Source organism: Falco punctatus, assembly GCF_963210335.1.
Source record: "Falco punctatus genome assembly, chromosome: 2".
NCBI classification, from domain to species: domain Eukaryota; kingdom Metazoa; phylum Chordata; class Aves; order Falconiformes; family Falconidae; genus Falco; species Falco punctatus.
Genome location: NC_137581.1, coordinates 101487051 through 101509877, shown reverse-complemented (window position 1 = coordinate 101509877; position 22827 = coordinate 101487051). Strand labels below are relative to the sequence as shown.

General features: G+C 42.0%; 2 long non-coding RNA genes across 3 annotated transcripts in view; one reads left to right on the top strand and one right to left on the bottom strand.

Moving 5' to 3' along the window:
- LOC308059359 overlaps positions 1–7613 on the bottom strand; it is a 36606-nt gene extending 28993 nt beyond the window's left edge. Inside the window, exon 1 of the long non-coding RNA XR_013926216.1 lies at positions 1–7613. This exon is cut by the window's left edge and continues 17509 nt beyond it. This is a non-coding gene — a long non-coding RNA (uncharacterized lncRNA).
- Positions 7605–22827, top strand: part of LOC308059360 — a 20535-nt gene continuing 5312 nt past the window's right edge. For both annotated transcript variants that reach the window (XR_013926217.1, XR_013926218.1), the window contains exon 1: positions 7605–22827. This is a non-coding gene — a long non-coding RNA (uncharacterized lncRNA).

The following is a 22827-nucleotide window of genomic DNA, read 5'->3' as shown; positions in this document are numbered from 1 at the left end:
TCAAAGGATTTCAGATCAGAAACTAAAATAAGGTATTACAGCACAGCGTTGAATAACCCTTTTGTTAGCCCTTCATTCATCTTGGTGGATAAGGGGGAGAATTGTCTTTTTATCTTTCTTTTTTTTACTCTCTTTCTTGTTTTCTTGGATTTTCTTCTTTCTTCCCTTCTTTCCTTCCTCTCCTTTTTTTTTTTTTTTTTGTCTTTTTCTCTTTCTTGCTCTCTCTTTCTACTTTTCTTCTCATGCTTCCTTATGTCTCTTCAAACCAACTGAACAATTACATTGTGAAAATTCAGTGACACCTTAATGCAAATTGTTTCAATTAGAGCTGCAGTCTGTGGATTTGTCACTCCCAAAATGGTATGTAACCCCTAAAATGAGAAATATGACATTGGCAGCAAAGATATCATATGCCTTCTAAGGCATGGCTCACAGACATTTCAGCATGCACCATTGCAAGCTGTTGCTGTAGTTGATTTTTCCAGCAATTTTACTCTTTGCTGTCACTGCGTAGTATCTTACTGTTTTCAGTTGTCCCAGAACCCTTACTTGAAATTTCTACTCTGTCTATGAGAAAACAAAAATATATATTATTTCTTCTGAATTGTGTGGCTTGCTATTCATCTATATGTTGTGCTATTTGCCTTAGCCAATAAACGAGATGTGAACCACAGATGGTGTGAACTCTATTATGAAAACAAAAATTAAGTTTAATTTTTCCAAGACAGTTCTTTAAATACATCAGGCAACAGTTGAAGACTTTGGGAGAGGGCGATATGCTTCTTTGGCTTGTTTTAGTGCTGACATAAAGGATATTTTGCATCTAAACAAGGTAGGTTTTACTTAGAATTTGAGCACCCCTTCAGAGCACACAGCATTATTGCTTGAGAACCAAGCAAGATTATTCCACTGAGGTATCCAGAGTACTTCTATTTCCATCATGCACTGAACAGTCCTGAGATAACAATATTTTTGTGCTACATTAAATAAGTGGCATCAGAATCTATAAACAATCTCCCCAGCAAGCAGTTAAAGACAGCACAGTTTGTGAACTGAACCAGCTCCACTCCACTCCCAAGTTCCTCTTTCCCACCCATTTCTGCCTTTCCACTATAGAGATTTCCAATACAGAGGGTCTGTTAGAGAGACTTCCTTCTTACACACATGCGCATGCACAGTCACTGACCATTGGACACTCATTGCTGCTTTCCCTGGGTATTCTTTTACCAAGTCTTTATTTGATGTATACTTTAACAGAGTTTCTGACACTGAACAAGGCAAATGAAGAGAGTACAACCTAAAGGAATTATGGTCTAAAACAGATAGCAAAAGCATTAAATGGGTGACAAACCCCAAGGACAGTGTTGACTCTTTTACACTAGATCACTCAAAATGCCTACAGCTGATGCTATCCAAACATCACAAATAAATAGTCTGTGAGTCCACCACAGCAACAAGAAAGAAATGGAGAATTTCAGAATCACAGCATGCCTGAGGTTGGAAGGCACCTCTGGAGGCCATATGGTCCCATCCCCCTGCTCAAGCCGGGCCACCCAAGCCAGTTGCCCAGAACCATTCCCAGACAGCTTGTGAATACCTCGGGAATGGATATTCCACAACCTTTCTGGGCAACTTGTGCCAGTGCTTGGTGATGTTCAGCCAGAGCTCCTTTGTTTCAGTTTGTGGCCATTGCCTCTGGTACTATCACTGGGCAACACTGAAAAGAAAAATTAAATCCCTTTCCTAAATAAAGCACACAGAGGTTTAGCAAATGGTTTAGCAAAAAGACGCTTCTGACCAACTCCAGTTAAGATACATACCTGGGAGAGCAAAATCCAGTAATCATGTATCTGCTCCACTGTATCATACAAAGATTCAGATGTTCCACTAGTTTCTCTTCTAAGAGAAGGCTTTCCTTCCATGACAGGACAGCATAACCTATTAAGCAACTTTTTCTTAGCAAAAATAATCAGCAGTTCAAGACTTACTGCACCACTGACCTGATCAAGACGCTGGGAAACATCACTTGTTGGTTTAGTACTCTCCCTTCCAAAGGACCTGGATGCACCGGGTCTGGTAGGCATCCCCTATACCTCTTCTGTGTACCTAATGTCCGGCTATACTTTATTTTAGTTTGGAGATGTCATAACAGCAATGTTACTGAAAACAAAAATCAGCTCACTGTTAAAGCTGTCAAAATATTCCCTAGAAGAACCAGATGTTTTATCACAGCCAAAGATGCCCTAGTATATTACAGTTGTTTCTCCTAGGGAAGCTGGTTTTGCTTCTTCTTGAAACCATTTCATAGACTTCTAGATAGTTAAGAGATGGTTTTCTTATTCTGCAAAAATAAATGAATAAATAAATGCATTGTATTTTTCAAGCAATGTTAACAGCTTCTCAGTAGAGATTTATTAAGCCAAACAATAAGTCTGTTCTATAATGATTTCTGTAAGATCTTATACCATAGAAAGCAACACTGAATGAGACAAAGATATTTTTGTAACATGACAGAAGAAAGGACAGTGGTATAATTTGTGGAAACACTGCTAGAGCTACAATTATAGTGCTCCTTCTCATGATCTTATGATGGGAATCAGGGGGTTTATTCAGTCTAAGCATATAAGGTAAGAGCAGACTGGCATGGGCACACCTTGGCTTCATTGAAATTGATTGAAGTTGTGTTATCAGCATCAACAGAAGTAGAAATAGCTCAAATGTGGCCAGTTAGTGAGCATCTCAACAACATAACCTAAACCCCAACTGACATCAGGTGTTGTGCTACCATTAACAAACACTTGGCTGACTGGAATTTCTCATCGGCTGCAAAGCAGAAGAGCTCAGACACTAAGGGCTGAATTTCTCTGCAGTAACACATGCCTAAGAGATATATGTATATTTAAACCAAACCCATAGGCTTCATGAAATCCTCACCAATTCCAAGGAAAACATTTGAGTTTATGTAATCCTGACATTATACTCCATTACGCAATGTAAACAGGGGCCAAAGATATCTCAGACAATGAAAATATTAGCTTTGAGATCCAGAGTGGATCTTGCAGACCTTGTTCACGTTTGTACTGTATCCCTAGTGCTTTCCAGGTCCAGGAAGGCTTCTCAGCACAGACGTGGCACAGTGCAACCCCATACTGATGCCTTCCTGCAACACTGCACCCAGGGTAACAAGCTTTTCCAGACCCCCGAGCGTGGTGCCGATGAATAATCAGGCACCACACCGAACAGCTAGGCAGGTTCAACAAAAGTGCCCCACTGAATACACAAGGTCTGGCACGACCAGCATGGTTCCCCACAACACTCAGGTGTCAGGACTGAAGGTCAGAATAATCACTGGGTTTATACTAAATAGGGTTCCTCTTAGCAGAAGGTAAATTGGTTACATTTAGACTTTTAAGCTCACACCGGCATTAATGTATATTTTGCTGGTCCAAACAGATCACTGAATGCAGTCAAAGAAGAATGGTATTTTGTCCTTTTGTATTATTTTACAACTGGTAAAACTACCCTTCTTGGCATTCAAAGAAATCTCCTTGCTGTGTATTTCTGACTATAAACATATAGAGGACTAAAAACTAACGATATTATAAATGGTACTTGCTCTAGTAGGTGTGCAGTTACAAAAACATGATTTAAACAGCCATAGAATGATACTATACTTTTAAACATATGAGTGGATACACTGCTTTTTCTATCGTCTTTCAGAGGCTCGATTGTCTGACAATCCTGTATGCTTAAATATCTAAATATCTAAACCACTGTGTTTCAAAACTCACCTGTTTAGTTTTCAATAACTGCCTCCTTAAAGAAACAAAGTCTCCTAATCACCTCTTGCAGTGCACTAAAATCCAGCTCAGATTCTCATGCTGTCCCTAACACCTAAAGCGTTTAATTTTTCTGATGATGGGAACAATATTCCCTCAGAAATACAGTTCTTTGATTTCCACATTGATATACTACAGAAGGAGGAAAAAAGAAAAGAAATTATGGCTACAGAACAGTGAAGTCTAATATTTCTGAAGGTGTTGCTCTCTTTGGAGCTGTTCACATATGCTTTTGAGACATCTTCTATCAAATACATCGAGCACCTAGAAAGCCCGTACCCCTAATTCAAACCACATGTTTTAACTCCTAGCTGCTCTGGTGATCTCATCTCTCAACCATCATTAGCAGTTGTGCATTGTGCAATCCTCCCCTTCATTTTCAGTCCTGGCTTGTCTAATAAAAAAGCTCTTTCAAATTGTGTTTTTCCTCAATACATAGGAATATAAACATTAATTTCTCGCATTCTGTACCTATAATTGCATTTCACTTCAGAAATAGCATTTCCAGAGGTGTTTTCAAAAGGTAGTTAAAAATATTAATTATAATAAATTGAACTCCCTGCATATATTGAATAGCACCCTGTAATTTTTGTTCATGAATTCTCTATAATAGTGTCTAATTGCATTTATTACTTATGAAAACCTCCCAAGTCTTTGCACATAAATAACTCCCATTTACTTGAAGGGAAGTTACTTATATCCTGCAGTAGAAAAAAGACTCCTGTTTACATCTCACTGCAGATTTTTCTTCAAAAACTCAAATTTATTTAACGTAAAGCCAAGAAACTCACCTACGTACCTGAAGAATGTGGACAGACACAAGTCACAAATGAAAGAACCAGAAGAGCTGAAACAAAACAAAAAATTGTTTTGAGGTGGTGTTTCATGCTTTCATTCATGCTTGGGAGTATACACCTTCAAAGCTGAAAATGTGTGAAAAGACTCGAGGAACTCTTTCACTATTACTCTTCAAATATGTTCTTAAAATTGTTGTTTGCCTCACTTATAAAATTAATTAGCTGGCTAAGTTGCTGATTCTACTGTGCATTATGTTAGAAATTATTGCTGTTATTCCATCTTACATTTGGGGCAATCTTCCTTTTTGACCGACCCTGGTCAGTGAGGTACTGGGCCATGAGGCAGCACAGCAGTGTGAAGGTACGTGTGTTGGCATGCATGACAGAACAGCAGTAAGTTAGAAATAATATTTATATATTATTAAAAATGTAAAGCCAGGCTCTCATGCAGTTTCTCTATTCATTTGGGGAAGCATGTCACTCCACAATTACATTTATTGATCACAATAACTGAAGATTTTAAATCTGTTCTCAACAGAAAATAGAGTTCAGCTGTAAAGGCTAAAATAAGGATTATGTATACAAATATATTTGTACATAAGAGGTATACGCATTATTTGCTTGATCACTTTGCTGAAGTCTTCTATCACTTTTCTCTATCTTTATCATGTTTTTTAATCAGCTAGCTCCAGAGACAGAAACCATGTCATTGATCAGAAAGGACTGTCTGTATATTAGGTGCATTTAAGGTGCTTCTGAAGTCTCAGTAAGATCTAAGCATGCTTTTATAATTCTTACTATCAACAGGTATTCACTTAATTTTAAATAATAATAGGTGCATATTTCCATCTCCAGGCAGTAAATGACTCTGAGTCTAGAGTAAAAGTAAAGCAGAAATCCTGATTCCTTATCTCCTGAACAGTTGGCAATCACAGGTTTTAAATTTTTTGATTGGGCAATTTCTTCTTAGTTTTAATTCTCTCTTGATTAAACCTTCTTTCTGGTGATTAGATTTGTATGCACTAAGTTGGAAACCAATTTCAAAGACAGATGTCCTTTTTCTTCACCCACCATGAAAGTCTCCCATATGGAGAAGGTCAGTCAGAAGCCTAGTCACCATTTAAAATCACTGGATTTTGCAAAGCAGAGGTAAAGCAATATTTAAGTAGTGCCTAGAGCTAGCTCTGGCTCCTTGCAAGGGAGGAATTTCACCCATAAATCTTTATACATCTTGTTCCACTGATAAATTAATACTGAAGCTGATTTTTTTAATACAAGGAACAGGTAATAGCTATACTGCTGAGTGTAGTGTTTTCAGCATCTTAGGACTGGAATTAAAGTGTTCCCCAAGTGGATGTAAAATACATAGCAAGTTTAACAACCTTCTTACATTATCTCTTAAATTCTCCCTGGTCCAATGTAAAAGTCTACTTGAGTGTTTTCAGATAGCGTGAAAGAGAACTCCAGCCTCCTACTTAATATCTGTGCTAACACCATCATCTACCATGTTTAGGAAATTATTATTTTGCAAGGGGATACTTTCTTTTCATGGTTAAAAAAATATTTGCTGGCTGGGATAATAAAGCTTCATTAGGAAGAAGAAGATCAAATTTATATTTTTTTTATCAGAACACTCAGTAATTGTTCCACTTAGCTTGATTCTGGTTAGTTTAAATTTAAACTGCAAGATACCTCCTAATTCAATGATGCTGGATCCAACCTGTGAGAACTCTTTACAAAAACATGTTGACTCCTTAGACAAAACAGTATCTTAGCCATTTGCTCCTGCACACCCAGAAAATCAGTTGTTTTGAAGAATTTTCCTGCTCAGATTCATTACTGTCCACCTTGGATTTATTCAGCAACTGGTAGTAAAGTGTGAAAGTAAATGGAGGCTGGCCAAAGGCCGCCTTTTCTCTATAACCTTGTGTTAACTGTTTGCTGACAGCCAGTTCTATAGATGTTTTGCTGGCATATTTCCCGCTGATATCAGAGTATATCCCAAAGCTATATTATTAAATGCATGGTGTGACGGCTTTCACCCAATAGGAATCTAAACCTCATCTCGACAGGGGCTGAACACTGAGTTAAAGAGAGTGACCACCAGCACCAAAAAATGCACCAATTCCTTTGTCTGCCTGGGTGCCACAATGCAAATCACTGCTGCGCCCATGTGTAGTGCTACCATGTTCCAGAAGGTGCCCTTCCAACCTAGGGGAGTGATTGAAACGCTGATCAAAAACATCCACCAACAGGCCAATTCTACTGCTTTCATGTCTTGGGTGCCCAGTCCTAATGAGCGGCAGGGTGCTGATGCAAGACGGGAGTTCCTTCAGACCTTCTTGATGCAAAGAATCACTTGACTGCCTCAGTCCCCAGATAAAATTGTCCAAATCAGGCAACACGGGTTCTTGACAAATAAAACCACACACCCACATAAATTATTATTAAAATCAGCAGTATGTAGTAAGGACCTGAGAGCAAGGTTTCACCCTTGGAAGTTGTAAGCAACTAATAATTAGATTTCCAGGCCGTACTGACTCTTTATGGGTTTCTCAATTTGAAAGAGTGTAACTAACCAGTAAATGATCTGCTGCGGTCTCGGAAAGCAAACGGAATCAAAATGTCGAGGATTTAGACCATTTCCATAAATACATTTAAAACCAAAATTGACAGGAGTTTTCAAACAGGTCTCAAGTGAAAAAAAAAATTTGAGGGCCTGTGCAATCTCTCCAGCTGATATCTTCTCCATATGTGCCTGACCTGCACACCAGCCAAGAAGCTCTCTGAGAGCTCAAGCCGCTCTGACGGAATCTCACAATGCACCGCTTGACTGGATAGAGAGCACAGCTAAAATTCCTGGCTAGGAAATACATCACTTAAAAACAAACGTGGTCCAGGAAAAAAGTCATGGAAAAAATTGAAAACAGTCATATGGCAATACGAGATGTCAGCAAATGTCTTTTTTTTTTTTTTTTTTTTTAACCAGAATTGCTGAAAGTCAGCATCATTGAGTGTATCATGCTTGCTTTCTTATCAGAAGCACTTTTTTCTGGCCATTTATGTGAAAAAGTGCTACATAAAATTTACAAAAAAACCACACCAAGCCTACTCTCACTGTGCTAAAACACTGAATCAACTGCAAATGAAGTATTGAATACACTCCTAAGCCAGGACCCTACCAAGCTTGTGTGTTCAGCAATCACAGTCATACTGAATTGGGCATTTCAGAAATGAAGGAACTTTGCTTTACTTAACTGGCTTGTTAATGATCTCCACATCCCACGATAAGAATTTTAAATTACTTACCTACAATCCATGCATTTAAAAGAAAAATAGCCTCAGGAGGTTCATTACTGCATGCAACTTCATTCACAGCAAACTACAATCCTGCCCTTTAAAAAGAGCAACCTCAGAATGGGCCCATAGAAGGCAAGAGAGAAGGACCTATGTCACAAATAATACTTTTCTTTCCCTGTGCCGAGCAATTTTCTCCATTCCTTACAGCTGCTCTGTTGTCCATAGTGCATTACTCTGGCAAGCCAAAGGACCCTCTGCTGACTTGCGCAGAGCTGTTCCAGCCACCTGGCTTTTGTGCCCCTAAGTCCCCGAGCGAGTAAACACTGGCACATCTGGCATCAGCTTGCCCGTCTGTGTTCCCCTGAGGCTGGGTCTCCACATGCTGCTGTGGACAAGAAGACAACAGAAAGGACAGTGTAAAGGAAATGCTCTGCTCTGCATTTTACCAGGATTTCCCTAATCATCAAAAGGGGCATGGTCCTGCCAAGGGATCACAGCCCTGCGGGTTGTGCTTCCAGGATCTGGCCGTTTCTACCTTGCAGGAGCAGCACACGTCCTCACCCCCCAGAGCCAGCCCCCGACATCTCTCAACACCTCCCAAACCACTCGGTGTGCTGTGGGAAGTGGAGGGATGAGCTGATAAATAAGAACATTAATTGCTATGCACATGATTTACTCAGATCCTTCCAAAACTGAGCTCCTGAGATCTAACCAGATCACCATCCTCAGCTGTTCAGGGAGGGAGAAATAGCTGCGTGTGCCGCCTGGGTTAGCTGGGACTGGCCTGGGCTTGTGTCAGCAGTGGTCGGTGGCTCCCATTCTGCTCCTTCAGCTCTGAAGACTGATGTGGCTTAGCCCATGTTGAAGAACATGCTAAGAGGTGCAGATGAACATGTCCACACTGCACAACAGGGTGTGATAGCACAGAAATCCTGCACTATGTCTGATATGAGCCAGGCAACACAGCTGAGAAGTCCCTCCACAAGCCTTGCTAGCTCGGGAGCACTTCCAGATAAAAATAACTGTGCAGCTCTTAGCGCTGAATCAGCTCGCATGAAGTGCAATCCCTAGCTCTTCTACTTATATTGCATCTTTTGCCTTTTATTCATTTATTTGAGCTTAACATTAAATGAGAACAGGAACATGCCCAACATGAAAGGGCAATTCAACAAAGCAAACTGCTGCCTAGGAAATATAGAAAAGGCGTGATGCATTAACACACTGGTCATGCAGCTCCAAAAGCAAGTAATGAAGACCACCAAATCTATTTTATCATCTTTTAGGCAACATGAGGTTTTCTTTTTTGCTTGCTAATTTATTCTGACCATTACACTATTTGGCTGTATTTAAACCAGATGCAGGTTGCTGGGTTTTTTTTTTCTTTTTTGTATTTGTTGTTCATCTGCTGTGCTTGGCTAACAAGAGCTGCTTTTCTTAAGAATTTTTGTGGCAATACATTTAAAGATCAGGTGTCATCTAATTCCTTAACCCCAAAATCTCTCAGGTTTATCAGGATCTCTTTTTACCTTATCAGATTAAATCTTGAGTGTTCTTTCATGAAAACCGCAGTTTTAAGTAATACTATGCTCCTCAAACAGATTGTTATGTCTTACAACTTTGCTAAAGGAATAGCTTAAAGCTTACAGGACTTGGGGACCCAGTGTTTCCCTGAGAGTCACTGCCTGCACCTGCACCCAAAGGAGTGATTTGAAATTACATGTTCCTGCTGGGTTCAGCCGACAGCCACAGGTTTCTCTAGGAAACAAATGGTGACCCAGGTAAGAGGTTTAAGACATGGGGCTATGATGCAGACAGCTATAGAAGTGGGGCCAGGGGGCTGAAGACAACTGTCTTCTCCAGAACTACCTAGGATTCAGTCTTACACAAGATGCACGCAGCCTGCACATACAGAGATGTAAGCACACTGAGAAGCACCGCACCGCAACAGGTATGGGAGCCCTGAGCCTGGGGACATGTGCCTGCACTTTCAGAAGATCAGAAAGACACACAGAGAAAACGCCACAAGAACCGGCAAAAATTAGCCAAAAATATTTGTCATGAAAAATTCTAGTTCTGGGTTTCAGGTTTATTTGGATCAGAGTGTTTTTAAAAATGGTGAGTCTGGACCTTTTCAGAAAAAAAAAAAAAAAAGAAAAAGAAAAAAAAAGCGAGTTTGGAAAGCAATAAAGAAATAAAAACATTTGTATTTCCAAAGCAAAGCCATTTTTTATCCCCAAAACTGTCTCACTGAAAAATATTATGCATATCTTTATTCCTCTTTCCCCAAGTGCAAGAAACAATGGCCACCTGCAGAAACCCTTCCCTTTGACTCTGGGTTGGCATAGGAAGGAGGGTCTGAATGGGAATGGATTTGGACGTGCGTAAAAACAGTAACATGAAAAAAAAGAGTTGTTTAGTCAGGGGAGGAGGATGGAGAGTATTTTAGAAAGTACTGCTGCATGCTTCCCTGTTCTCTTTCTCCTTATGCATCCATTCTTGACCACTGACCAAAAGAACTGGCCCAAGAGCAGCTGTTCCCATACTTCTATTGATAAATGGTGTCTCCGACACCTGTACAGAAAACAATGCTGTCTCCACTGTAAAGGCTACATGGATTTCTCTCAGATGCTCTACCCCTCCCTCAAATGTCCCATGGAGAAGTATTACATGAGAGAGCTCAAGGCATCAGAGGCTTCAACACAGACAATACACAGATGCAGCAGCATTCATTCCATGTCACAGATACACAAAGTCATTGCCAACAGAACAGAAACTACGACCCCCCCCAAGCCCTCCTCCCAGAACCATCAGTCTTCAGCCACGTATCATGGGAGCATGGCATGCCCCTGCTTTCTCCTTCCCCTTGCCTGCTTGCCATTCCAGCACGGGAATACAACAATGTAGCCCTACAAGAGATGGTGGCTCACATAGCGTGCTGATTTTGAAGGATGCCAATACCTAGAGATGATGCCAGAAGTGACAGTGCATTCAAAAATGGATTTAGAAGGGGTCACAGGCAAGTGGTCACTACCTGTGACGTTTCACAGTGTTAGTTTTTAAGGGCCCTGAGTTCTCTTTGTCATTTCCACATGGTTTCTCTTCGTAAAGTTCTCAGGCAGGTTTTTCATTTACAGCTTCAGATGGAATTTGTTCTTGAAGATCCTATTTTTTACTGGTAACTACAAAATCTGTTTAAAACTTTGCACACAATTTAGTAAAAAAAGTGGATCACATATCAGTTTGCAGTAAGAGAGAGCTTGGTTAACACTGGATATTTTTAATCCACTGTTCCTGTGTCATTATGAAATTAAGTTTATTGTTCTCCCAACTGAAAAACACCCTCTGAACAAAAGTAATAAAGTATTTTGCATTATGATTCAGATGTACAATATCTCACAGCAGCTAGGGAATTCAAATCTAAAGCATGTAGTATTACATACTTCACTTATTCACCCATAAGTGCATGCTTATCACTCACACATACTATATAGCCTTACACATTTGCCAAAAAGCAGCTTGTGCCTCTCTGTGCCTAGTACTAAGCGCTACAAACACGCATGTGACTTCAGTGAGCAGTGTAGTGGCTGGAGAAGGGCAAATGGAAAGCAGAACTAAATTTGTTAAGAATTGAGCCAGAGGATGGCAGCTGTTATTGGGTTATTTGTGTTAGTTAAGTTGTACAAGCAGCAGATCTTTTTCCAGCGTAACATAATTATGTACTTGCAGCAGTTATTGTTGTTGGTTTTAATTGTCTAAGAATGTCTTTAATACTTTTAGCAGGATAGCTCCAGTCTTTAAAAAGGAAATTAAGATTGTGAAATGTTGCATGACTGTGGGAGTGAATATACTGTTGTTCTGCAACTGGAACTCACAGAAAATTGTTCAACAACAGGAAATTATACTATATTATAATTAAATTCTCAATGGAAAAGTACAAGCAACCCAACAGAGGTGTCTTGATTTGCATCAGATGGTGATATGACTCTAAAAAGTTATAAGAGTCATAAAATACTCTGATATTTGAGACCTTTACAATCTTTCTGACAAGGCTCAGATCAAGCATTATAATCTTGTGAATTGCTTCTGATCATATTTTAATAATTATAAATGTTTCAGAGTATTCCAAAATAAAAGCATAACCATTTGTACTCATTTAAAAGTGATTTAGGATACAAGTTTAATAAAGTTATCGCCACTGCAAAGCCATTTCACGATTTCTAACTGAGTGTACAGAGTAATGACAGCGTTGGTAGTGGAGACATCAAGGTATGAGCAGACTGTTGTTAATTTAACAGGTTTTTGTTCTTTGAATTACAGTGTCTGAATGTCATGACTGAACAGAACAATTCTAACACAAATTCCCAGCAAATTCTGCCTGCTTCCTCCCATCAGCTACCAGACTCCATCAGCTATAGGTGGTGGGAATAGTCATCACAGGTCAAGCAGGTCAGTTACTTTATTCCTTTTTTTCTAAAATCTGTTAAATCAGTCCAGCTTATTCAAAATATCAGCTGAATGAGGTACTGTCTTTTAAAGCTGCTGTAGTATCATATCGAGAAGGAAGAAGCACAGTCATTAATAGCTATCAAAGACTCAAAAAAAGTTTATGGTGACATTTCTGATAGAAAATGAAGCAGCTTTCTGGCACGAGAAAGAAAAAGTGTTTTGGGAAAAGTGGACAGGAAACCAGAAGCACACGCAAGACACTTATGCACATGCCCTTCCAGAGATTAGGTGAGCTGTTCTAATGAAGTGTAGCTTTGAATGTTTCAGATTTTCCAAGAGATGGGTAGAACTACAAAAGTGTTTTGTTCAAACTGTATAGGCAGAGGGAAGAGAAGACGCTTCAGCAAATGAACGGAGCACGTTTTATAGCTTCTTCCCAGTTTCAGTTGATAATTACAATGACTTTTGGCAGTGTTCAAAACAATCAAAGGCCTCTGAAGCTCGTTATCAGTCCAGATGAATGTTTTCCTTGGTATGCTTTATCACTTGGACAACCTGCTTCTACCTTACCTGTGTATTTCTTTCCTGTTCTATATAGTTTACGTATAAGATCATTTTCCCAATGCCATCTGTATCCTTTTACCATAAACTCTCTCCCACCTATACCTTGCCAACCATGCTTTCATGAGCTGTTTCTTAAAGAAGAGAAAAAAAATCCAAACAAACAAACCCACACCTGTTTATCTTGTGTATGTCTGTAAGCATAGCTGTACATGTGTTTTCCAATCTGTGAAAGCCTGAAGACAGCACACCACTGTACAGGTGTAATTAAGAAGTCCTTTCCCTACAATGGAAAGCTGATACTGTGCAAAGATTCAAAGCTCATTTGCTTCTTTTTCCAGCTTTTAAAATTACAGTACTGAGAGATGGAGTGGCCTGAATAATGGGAAGGAAAACGTGATCTTTTTAACCCTCCCAGTCACTGGTCTGAGTCCAGGTATGGCCAGCAGTAACCCAAAGCCATCTAATAGCTGTTTAGAAATGTGTGTGCCCTGAATTAGTGGCCACATGCCAGGCAGCGATTAGGCATCACTCACTGGTGGTCCCTGAAGGACAAAGTGATGGCACAGTGATGGGGAAATGTGAGAAGCTTGTTCAACTGCAGGACCTGCTCTGTGGATAAACAGATGACTTCGCACTCACAGCCTTGACATTTGGATCTTTTCACAAGCAGGTGTTTTTTCCATATGTGGTAGTCGGTGTCGATATTTGCATTTTTACCATGCCTACCCAAACATTTTGCTTCTCTGTTATCTCACATATGGATCAGGGTGAGTTGAAAGGCACACCCATGATCTACCCCACCGCACAGGCTTTCCAGTGCTATCCCAGCGCCAAGTGTAACTTAACTTGGCTTCTGAATTAGATTAAAATAACCAAACAGACACGCATTTCAACCTGTTTTCAGATGTATTAAGATTATACATGCATGTGCCATTTGACTCTCTCAGTAATGCCAGCCAGCCCCTCCCTGCTTGAGGCGGGGAGACTCCTTCATCTCCACTTCATGGACTGGAAGCTGAGGCATGAAGAAATTAAGGCCTGGACCCACAGAGACCCCAACACAAATGGTTGTTAGGTGCCTCCAGCTTATGACAAGCTAGCTTAGGCTTTTTCCACACCTCCCACCCCAGCTGTACCCATCCTCCTGTTTCCCACTGCTCTCCTCCTCCCCTTGCCAAAGGCTGACACCCACCCAGGTCTGCCAGAATAACCGCATGTGCAACCTCCGCCTCACGCGGTTTGTGGAAAACAGTAAGTGCTAGCAAAGATTTGCTGTTTACAGCACTGGAAATCAAAGAACTCCATTCAGAGAGTAGTTATCCTGGCAGGGCGGAGGTGACGGTATTCACTGATGGAGGGCACAAGGGACTGCGTGGGGACACATGGCTATTGGGAGGGACATGGCTATTGGGAGGGACATGGCTCACTCAGCACAACTATCCCCAGCACCGGCTCCAGACTGAAATAGCAGAGACCATCCTCCAAGCAGGGGAGTAAAGCCTGGCCAGCCTCCACCTTGCCTGCTGCCCCTCAGCAGAGGCCTACCTAGAAACACCTTTGAGGTCTGTGGGTGAAGCTGCCACTGCAAAACCTGCAGCAAACTCGGCCCACCGAGGGCTTTCTCTTTTTCCCCTGCCTTCCTCCTGGGATGCCCTGGCACTTGGAGCTTTGCTTAGGCTCCAGTCCTGTGCCCTAGGGTCACAGAGGAGAATGTGGAAAAGCACGGGACGTAATCTTGGCTCTCCTAAACCCTGGGCTGATGTCCCTCCTTCTGCTCGTAACACTAAGAGGCAGTGGAGAAATCTACTGATCTGCTGCTAATCTCCGAAGAGCCTCTTCCAAACCACACAATGCTGGCTCTCACTTCACAAAAATCTTCCAGCCCAGCAAAAGTGAGGCTTCTCTGAGCACCATTTACAGTCACAAACTGTGTGGTTTCTTGTAGGTGGAGGCACAGCCAAACACTTGGCTCGGCACGCTGCCTTGCTGGTCTTCCTAAGCACAGGCAGTAAGCACCTCGGGAAACGGAGAGCACCCGGCACTCATGATGTAACTGCGCTGGCTGAGGGGGACACGCACACCCACATGCACAAAACCTTTTATAGGGTGCATGGATTCTCCCTTGTAGCTTCTTACGCTTTTATGTCAAACATGGCAGCTATGCTCTCTTTCCCTGCTTGCAGTGGCAAAACGTCAGAAGTCACACACACAGATGCTTGGACAGAAAGCAAATTTATCTCTTGTTGCCAGTCTCATAAGAAACAAATAATAAGTATTCCAAGACTTTGGCAGTTCCTGCGGCCTCTCTCCAAGAGCCTTGCTTTCTGTTACAGCTCAAGCGAACTGCCCTGCTCAAAGGTCACAGAAGGGAGTCTGTGAAAGAACTGGAATTCAAATCCAGGTCTCTTAAATCCCAAACTGACTATAACTCTGTAATTAATTTATTCTATGAGGCAAAAATGTTATGCATCTTATTTTATTATTTGGAAGTAGGGCCTTCTGGTTTTTATATTTCGTCATAGGTATCAGTTCCATAAATACTTTCTGCATGTGACTAATCCTACACACTGTCTGAAGTCAGACTATTAAAACACATGTCTGCAAGATCAGGGCCTAGGTTTGTTTTCAGCCATTCTGGTAAGAAGTTATTTAGCTTCCAAACAGCTAAGCCACATCTCAGACAGTTTTTAGGAGGAAACCTAGAGGTCTGACACAGCCTGGGCACATACCTGCCCTCTCTTCAAAGTCTCCCAAGATGCTCTGTTAAAGCAATGCTACATTAGCCTCAAACAGAACGAGAGAAAATCGTCAGAAACATGGATGTTTGGATCAGTGGTATCACAAAGGGCTAACTAAAAAGTGTAAATTCCTTTTTACATCTGCTACTAAAGTATATCACTCTTTTCAGCTGTTATTTGTTACACTCGCTGACCTAGGCTTAGAAGGAGGACTGTCATGTGAGGGAAAATCACCTGCAATCCAGTCAACGGAGTGAGCATACAGCAGCAGCCAGCTTTAATTTACGGCACAAAGTTTCATCATAAATAACAAAGAATGAACAACAGCTACAAAACTGGATCAAAACTGAGCAATTGCTGAATTTAACATCCAGCCATCTGCAGTCCTGTACTGCCATCTGCAGCCTCCTGAAACAGATTCCTAAACCAGCAGGCTCACGATGACCTTAGCAACAGTGTGGTCCCTGTAAACATTAGGAGTGTTCAGTGGCAGATGGTCTTTTCTACAAATATTATCATATTAAAATAATCAAAGTATTCCTCTTTTTCAAAGTTATTTTTGTTCTATTTCCAGCTTATTTTTTATTTTCTTTTTTATCTCACTTCTCTGTTGTCTTTGCTAACTGAAGCTAAATGTCAGACCCAAAGTGCATCATATTTATTAACCCAAAAAGTTTGCAATATGCTGATAAATAAGTGTTCTGGAAGTTGACAGGATGTCTTAGCTACTTATGGGAATTGTTTTTAAATTGTGTAATTATAGTTATAGCATTAAAGTTGAGTTTTAATAGAATACATTCCCTAACATCAATCACCAGAGAAATATAAACATCTTTTCTTGTACGCAAAAGCTGCCTGGACTCTAAAAACATGCTATACTATGTTCTCTATTCCAGATTACAGAAGCATATCAGCTAAACCAGCACCGGGCTGTTACCCATTGGGGTGCTGGCACGTAGCCGAATGTAACAAGGCATGGTGGTTTAGCAAGCTACCATGCACCAGTGGTTTGCAACCACAGCTGACCATGATCCTCCATGATTACCCCCGGTCTGAGAGGTAAAGCAGCAAGGTAAAGAAACAATGAGTTTACCTCAGGTGTGCTCCAGGCCCTACCTTGCAGTCACGCTCCCTGTCCCCTTTGACACCCAGTAATTTAGTAAGCTGTGGTAACCAGTTCATACGACCGATCCCTTCAGCCTTTTTGGAATGAATTTACCTTTGTTAATGATTGTAAAGCAGAGAATTAGCACAATATTTGCGGAGACAGAGTCACTGCTAGACCAGGAATGCTACAGGATAATCATAAGGATCTTTTCTCAGACAAAGAAAAAGGTCCTGGATTAAGAAGGGAAAAGAGGCATGAAAAAGTGGTTTGGAAAGAACTGATTGTTTTATAGTCATAAGATAAACTGAGAATATCCACTGATTGTCAAAGAGCAAATAAGGCACCTCAGAACATCAAGTCTGCCTTGAAGGGAGCACTTCAACTGCAGTATTTACCATAACCCCTCTAAGACCTGGTATAACTCCAGCGCAGGTCAGACCTGCTAGACCCTGAGTGACTAACAGGTGCCTTGACATTGGTTTTGCACATCGTGTGGCTAGGAGGTGACACATCAGTCAGTGGGTATCGATCACGGCGTACGTGCATGCTGCAAAACTTGTGCTCTTGAGGGAGTGTGAGGCCCTGAGCACAGGATTCCCCAGCAGCACTGGGAATACCGAGCTGGCGGGGACAGGGCTGTCTGAGCAGAACACCCTTTCCAAACTAGAGATTAAGCATGCTGCTGGGAGCTCAGTGGGGATACTGGCTGTCAGAGAGGTGAAATGCCACGTATTATCAGCGGTATCTCACCTCCATGTAAGGCAGCAGCTCGCAGCTCTCACTGTGTTCAGAAGCCAGCAGAGTAAGGAGCCGTGAGCTGCTGTCCTGCACAGATGCCTTTCTTCAGCTGCTGCACATCAAGCTCCTGGCCCTGCCTCTGCCTTGGGAATTCACACTTCTGGCGCTAACCCCCTGCTCTACAGCAAATTGTTTCAGTATTGCTGGTATAATAATTTGAGGATTTGGTAGGCTTCAATCTGAAATAAAGAATGAGCCTGAAAAGATCCATATCTCAAGAAATTTATTCAGGGTGATTGTCATATTCTGAAAGAATTTGCACTGTCTCACTAGCAGCCCATAGGCCAGATCCTGCCTTCTGAACACTTGTAGCTACAGCCCTTGTGATGCAGACAGGGAATAGCAACTTGGTCAGCTTTATATTAAGAGTCAAATGCTTCTTCCAGTGCCTGGTCAAATCAAAATAGTAAGTACTACACTCAGGATTCTCTTAGGAGGCAGGGGTTGAGCTAAAGGCATAACTTACACAGGCATGGTGCCAGCAAAACCATCACGTTGAGGAAATTGGCGAGGATTCCAAAACTGGGATCCAGCCTCATAGTGGATGAGGTTGGGCACCCTGACCTGAGCACTTGTAGTTCCCCAGATACCAATGACAAAAAAATATACATTTAATTGCTGGAGCAAAGGTCTTAGGGAATGCGTGTGGAAATTTAAACTGTACCACGAGGATCAAACAGGGAAACACGGAGAGAAAGTGATCCATGACTTGTCTGATACATAATGCTCTTACTGCACAAACTGCTTCAAGGAAACAGTTTGTAATAGTACAACTAATCCCTACTGCCAGTATGTGTCCTTGCAAGTATTAGCATAGCAAAACAGTAGCCAAAATGTAAAGATCAAGGACACATCAATATTAAAAACTATTTTACAAAGAGGTAAATTACATTCCTCAACGTCATTTTTTATCTTCCATATATATTGCCCTATATGAAGGAGTCACTGCAAAGAGAAAGGAGATTTATGTCTATATAAGAAAAAGTGCAGGACAAATTGTAGAGGTAAATGAAGAGATTATGTTACCAGTGATATCAGAGTTAAAATTCATACCCCATAAATCGGTGCACAGGACTGTGATTGAATTTTCATGTAGCCAGACTGACATCTTGTGGCTTACGCAGAACATTTAAACATGCACTTGGGGGGAATTGTAAATTGTTATGGCATGGTTAAGTTACACCCTTTTTTTCAGCAGAACAGTATGTGGCTCCCCCAGTGTATTAGTGGTTGCAATCATGAAGTTTATATATAAACTCTCATTTCGGTTTCTGCTTTTGCAGGTACTTGTTAGCCTTGTCTCCGTGTGTAAGTCTCAACCTAATGGCAGAGCTGCATTTAAAGCCAGTCACTCAAAAAAGTATTTAAGAGTATCAATTGTTAAATTGGCTCAGCAGTCAAGAAATTTTACATGTTACTAGTAAATGTGTGTCCTTGTTACTTTTCTTCACTTTTATTGTCAAGGTAAGTTTATGAAACATAAAAATGATCCTTTTTGATTAACTGACAGACACCTTTATATCAGTATGTAGTGACCAACAGTAACTGCTTATGGAAGAATATGAATATAGTCTGGCCAAATAAAATTGAAAGATCCAACTAATCTTCATTCCTCCAGTCTTAATGAGACACCATCCTCACACCAGTTTTAATCCACCCTGACTGCCAATAACATAAGATCTTTTCTCTTTTTCAGTCTATAAGGCAAAGAGAGTGGGGAGATGAAGGATGATGTTGGAGCAAGGGCAAAGAAGGATTGCTGTGGATCTGTGTGAGAAAGGTGTGAGAAGAGCATCCAGGGACAGTCAAAGGGTACGTCCACAGTGCCATGGTAGCTGGCACAGAGCTTCAAGCTACTGGCAGCCAAGTCAGCAGTGCATGAAGCCTCCTAACCCTGCTGATTTCAGGGCTGGGGAACCTAGGCACAGTGCCAAGCTTGCCCAGCTGCTCAGCTCTGGGCTTGGAGCTATGTCCTCTCCAGCCAGCCACCCAATTCCAGGGCACCTCAAGACAAGCTCTGTGATCTTTGCACCATGCTCCACTTCATGGTGTAAGTTTACTCCAAGTCATCATTAGAGGTCAAGCCCAAGCAGACCTCTTCTAAGGGAAGGGGCAAGGAAGAGTTAGGAGATGGGTTTAAATAAAACAGGGTGAAAATGGAAAGCAAGGATGACAAAACCTGGCAGGAGAAAAGCCAGCTACCTTCTCCTCCCTGGTTTTCTTGGTTCCACTTTGCAAAGCTCTGCACTGACACTCAACGCTGAATGCTCCCTGTATCTGCAGTGTGAATCTTACAAGAACCAGAGAAAAACTGGTCCTCCTTATTACAAATAGTCCACAGTTGCTTATACCATAAACACCGTGTACTTTAGGAAAGGCTCCTCCAGAGAACACTTCAAAGCAAAAGCATACCTACAGCTGTGAAGTATCCAGAGTCATCATCTCCTGCGCTCTCTCCACAGACAATGCAGAAGTAGCTGAGAAAGCCCTGTCTCCTAACCCAGGACACTTGGGTGGCTGCCCTGAACTAAGGGGCAAATACTCCAACAGCATTTGCGAGACCTTGCAAGCTTGACCTCCTGGGCAAGTACATCCACTGTACAAGTGTAGGCATCCCCCGCACCCAGGAGCTGAAAGTGAGGTGTGGGTGCAGTCCCCTGATGACAAGGGACACAAGCAAAATGCTCTGCCCATAAAAGCTGGATTTTTTTTTTCCTCTTTACTTTTAATGTGAGAGAATAGAAAGGGAGGAATTCATGTCACCATGCTAAGAGAGGTATTTCTGAGTGCAGAATGGAGCCACATGCCCAAGTAGATCAAATGACTTCAGCTGAAGCCGGAGAAGCAGCAGCCTGAGCTGGCCTGCAGCAATAAACTCAGCCCAGCCTCTCCCACACAGCTCCACTCATGTACCTCAAACACAGCCTGGATGCAATGTCCTTGCTGTCCCAGCTGGGATCTGCTTTTCATCAACAGCTGACATTCACACCAAATTGTAGAGTTTAATATTTATCCCTAAACACATAAAGCCTGCTAATAAAAACGGACTGGGTACTATTTAGTTACAGTTACTAAGGCACCAATAGGCAAGAGTGGGAGTTCACATCTCCAAGCCTCAGGCTGTTCCCATCCTCCCTGACATGCTGCTCCCAAGCAGTTTCTCGGCTGCTTTGCACTTTAAACAAACACTGCCTCTAAAATGTCCAAAGTCCTCTCATAGGAAGGGCCAAGGGTGGGAAAGATGCTCCCTCGACATTTTCCCTTCTTTTTCCCACAAGGTTATCCCATCTTCTGGCCCTAAAAAAGGGCACATATTTAAAAGCAGGGTATTTAAAAGCAGCAGTGGAAAGCTGTGGGGGCGAGGGGGTGCTGCGTCTGCATGAACTCTCCCAGCTCTGCCCTTCCATTTCCACCACACCTGAGACCCTGCCTGTCAGGCACTTGCTCCCTCACTGCCTTTAAAACCACGTATAATAGAGGGAAGAAGACTAGCTCGTTTTATTTGTCTTGTTAATAGGCCCTTAAAATACAAGCATTATCTAAAGACCGAGAGATTGGCCTGTCGCTGTTGCTATGCAGTGGGCAGCGTTTGCAACACAGACACCCGCACAGATGGGAAAAGCTCGGTCTTCCAGTCTAAGTCAACATATTTCATGGCTGGTAACAACCACAGAAAATAATTATGAACACTGACAATGTAATTAATAACTAATTTCAGGACCATTTGGTTCCAATAACGGTGGCTGGCACACAGGTATGTGCTTACACAAACCCTCCCTGCTGGCCTTTGCAGCTCACCATACCCAGAGGTATCAAATGATTGCCGACAGCATCAGCTCATCATTAACTATGGCTGCAAGAAATTCTTGAGACATTAACCAAGCTTCGGGCTGTACGTATCCTGTGTATCGAGATCCCTAAACTTCTTTAAAACTAGAGCAGCCACCCCAGCCACAGCTGTCACACCGGCACTGCTGAAGCCGAGACCAGGTCACACACATGACGCTTCTTCATACTAGGGCTCGAAGCTGGGTAGGTCAGTTTTAAATAAGATAAATACTCTTGAAGTATTACTGTGCTGGGAAGTATGGATGCAAGCACAGCAAAGTTTTCAGGGTGAGGCAATAACTTTTATTAGACTAACTGATAAACCTGGTATAAACAGGCAAGCTATAAGGCACCCTAGCCAAGGCCCTTCTGAGCCAAAAGGGGCTCATGTATCCCAAAGCCTGTCCAGTTTTTGCCACACGGATGAATTAGCCCAGTGGAGGACCATACTTCTCCCTAGAAACCTTCCCTCACTTGGGGAGACCGTCACAACACCACAAGTACTGCTAGTGGCACCAACACAACTCAAGACCTCCCCCAGATCTGGAAAACCCGACAAGACGGCAGACACACAAGCTGTGTTTCAGAAGGATGACTACAAAAAGGCATCAGCCTGTCTTCCTCTTGTGGTGTTTTCAGTTACTGTAACAGGGAATCGGACCTCTCACCACAGGCACCATCTTGCCTAACTAGGCCAGTTTGTGGTAAAGCTTTGTCTTCTTCAGCTCCCTTGGTAAACATTACAGCACCATGTGGTAGAGATCATAATTTTTAACTGTCCAAACCCATACTATAATTGTCCGCAAAAAGACAATGCTGTTGAGAACTGGCCTCATCAGCAAAGTCAATGCCTGTACCTTCTCCAGGAGGCAAAATAGTCCAAGGAAGAGGATGAAGCCTGGTGAATGTGAACTTGGCACACGCTGACTCTCAGGGCTTCATGGAGATGTTTAAATAGGCTTTGCAGGCTCTGAGAAGTAAGCTCATGGCTGCTGCGTTTAATACTTGTCATGTCTCATTATTGTACAGTATTACACTATTGCATAAGTGAATTATATGCTTCCTTTGAGATACCACAAGCTGAACCAGTCAGCCTAAGGGACGGCATACTGGATTTTTGGTCAATGAATCATCTGACAGGTGAGGCTATCCTCTTTCTTCTGCTATAAATGTGTACAGACTTTGCCACACATGGACTTGAAGAACCTAATCTCACACTGGCTCTAGACAAGTGAAGAGGCAAAATGAGGATCTTAAGCTTCCTACAGCATCAAAATACTACATGTTCTTGGGGAGATCCACCAGCAGTCAGCATCACCCCCCGTGCAGCTGAAGGAAATCCTTTCAGGGCTGTATCCTTTACAAGCAAAGCTCCAGGGGTCTGACCCAGCCTCCTCTATGCTCCCCAG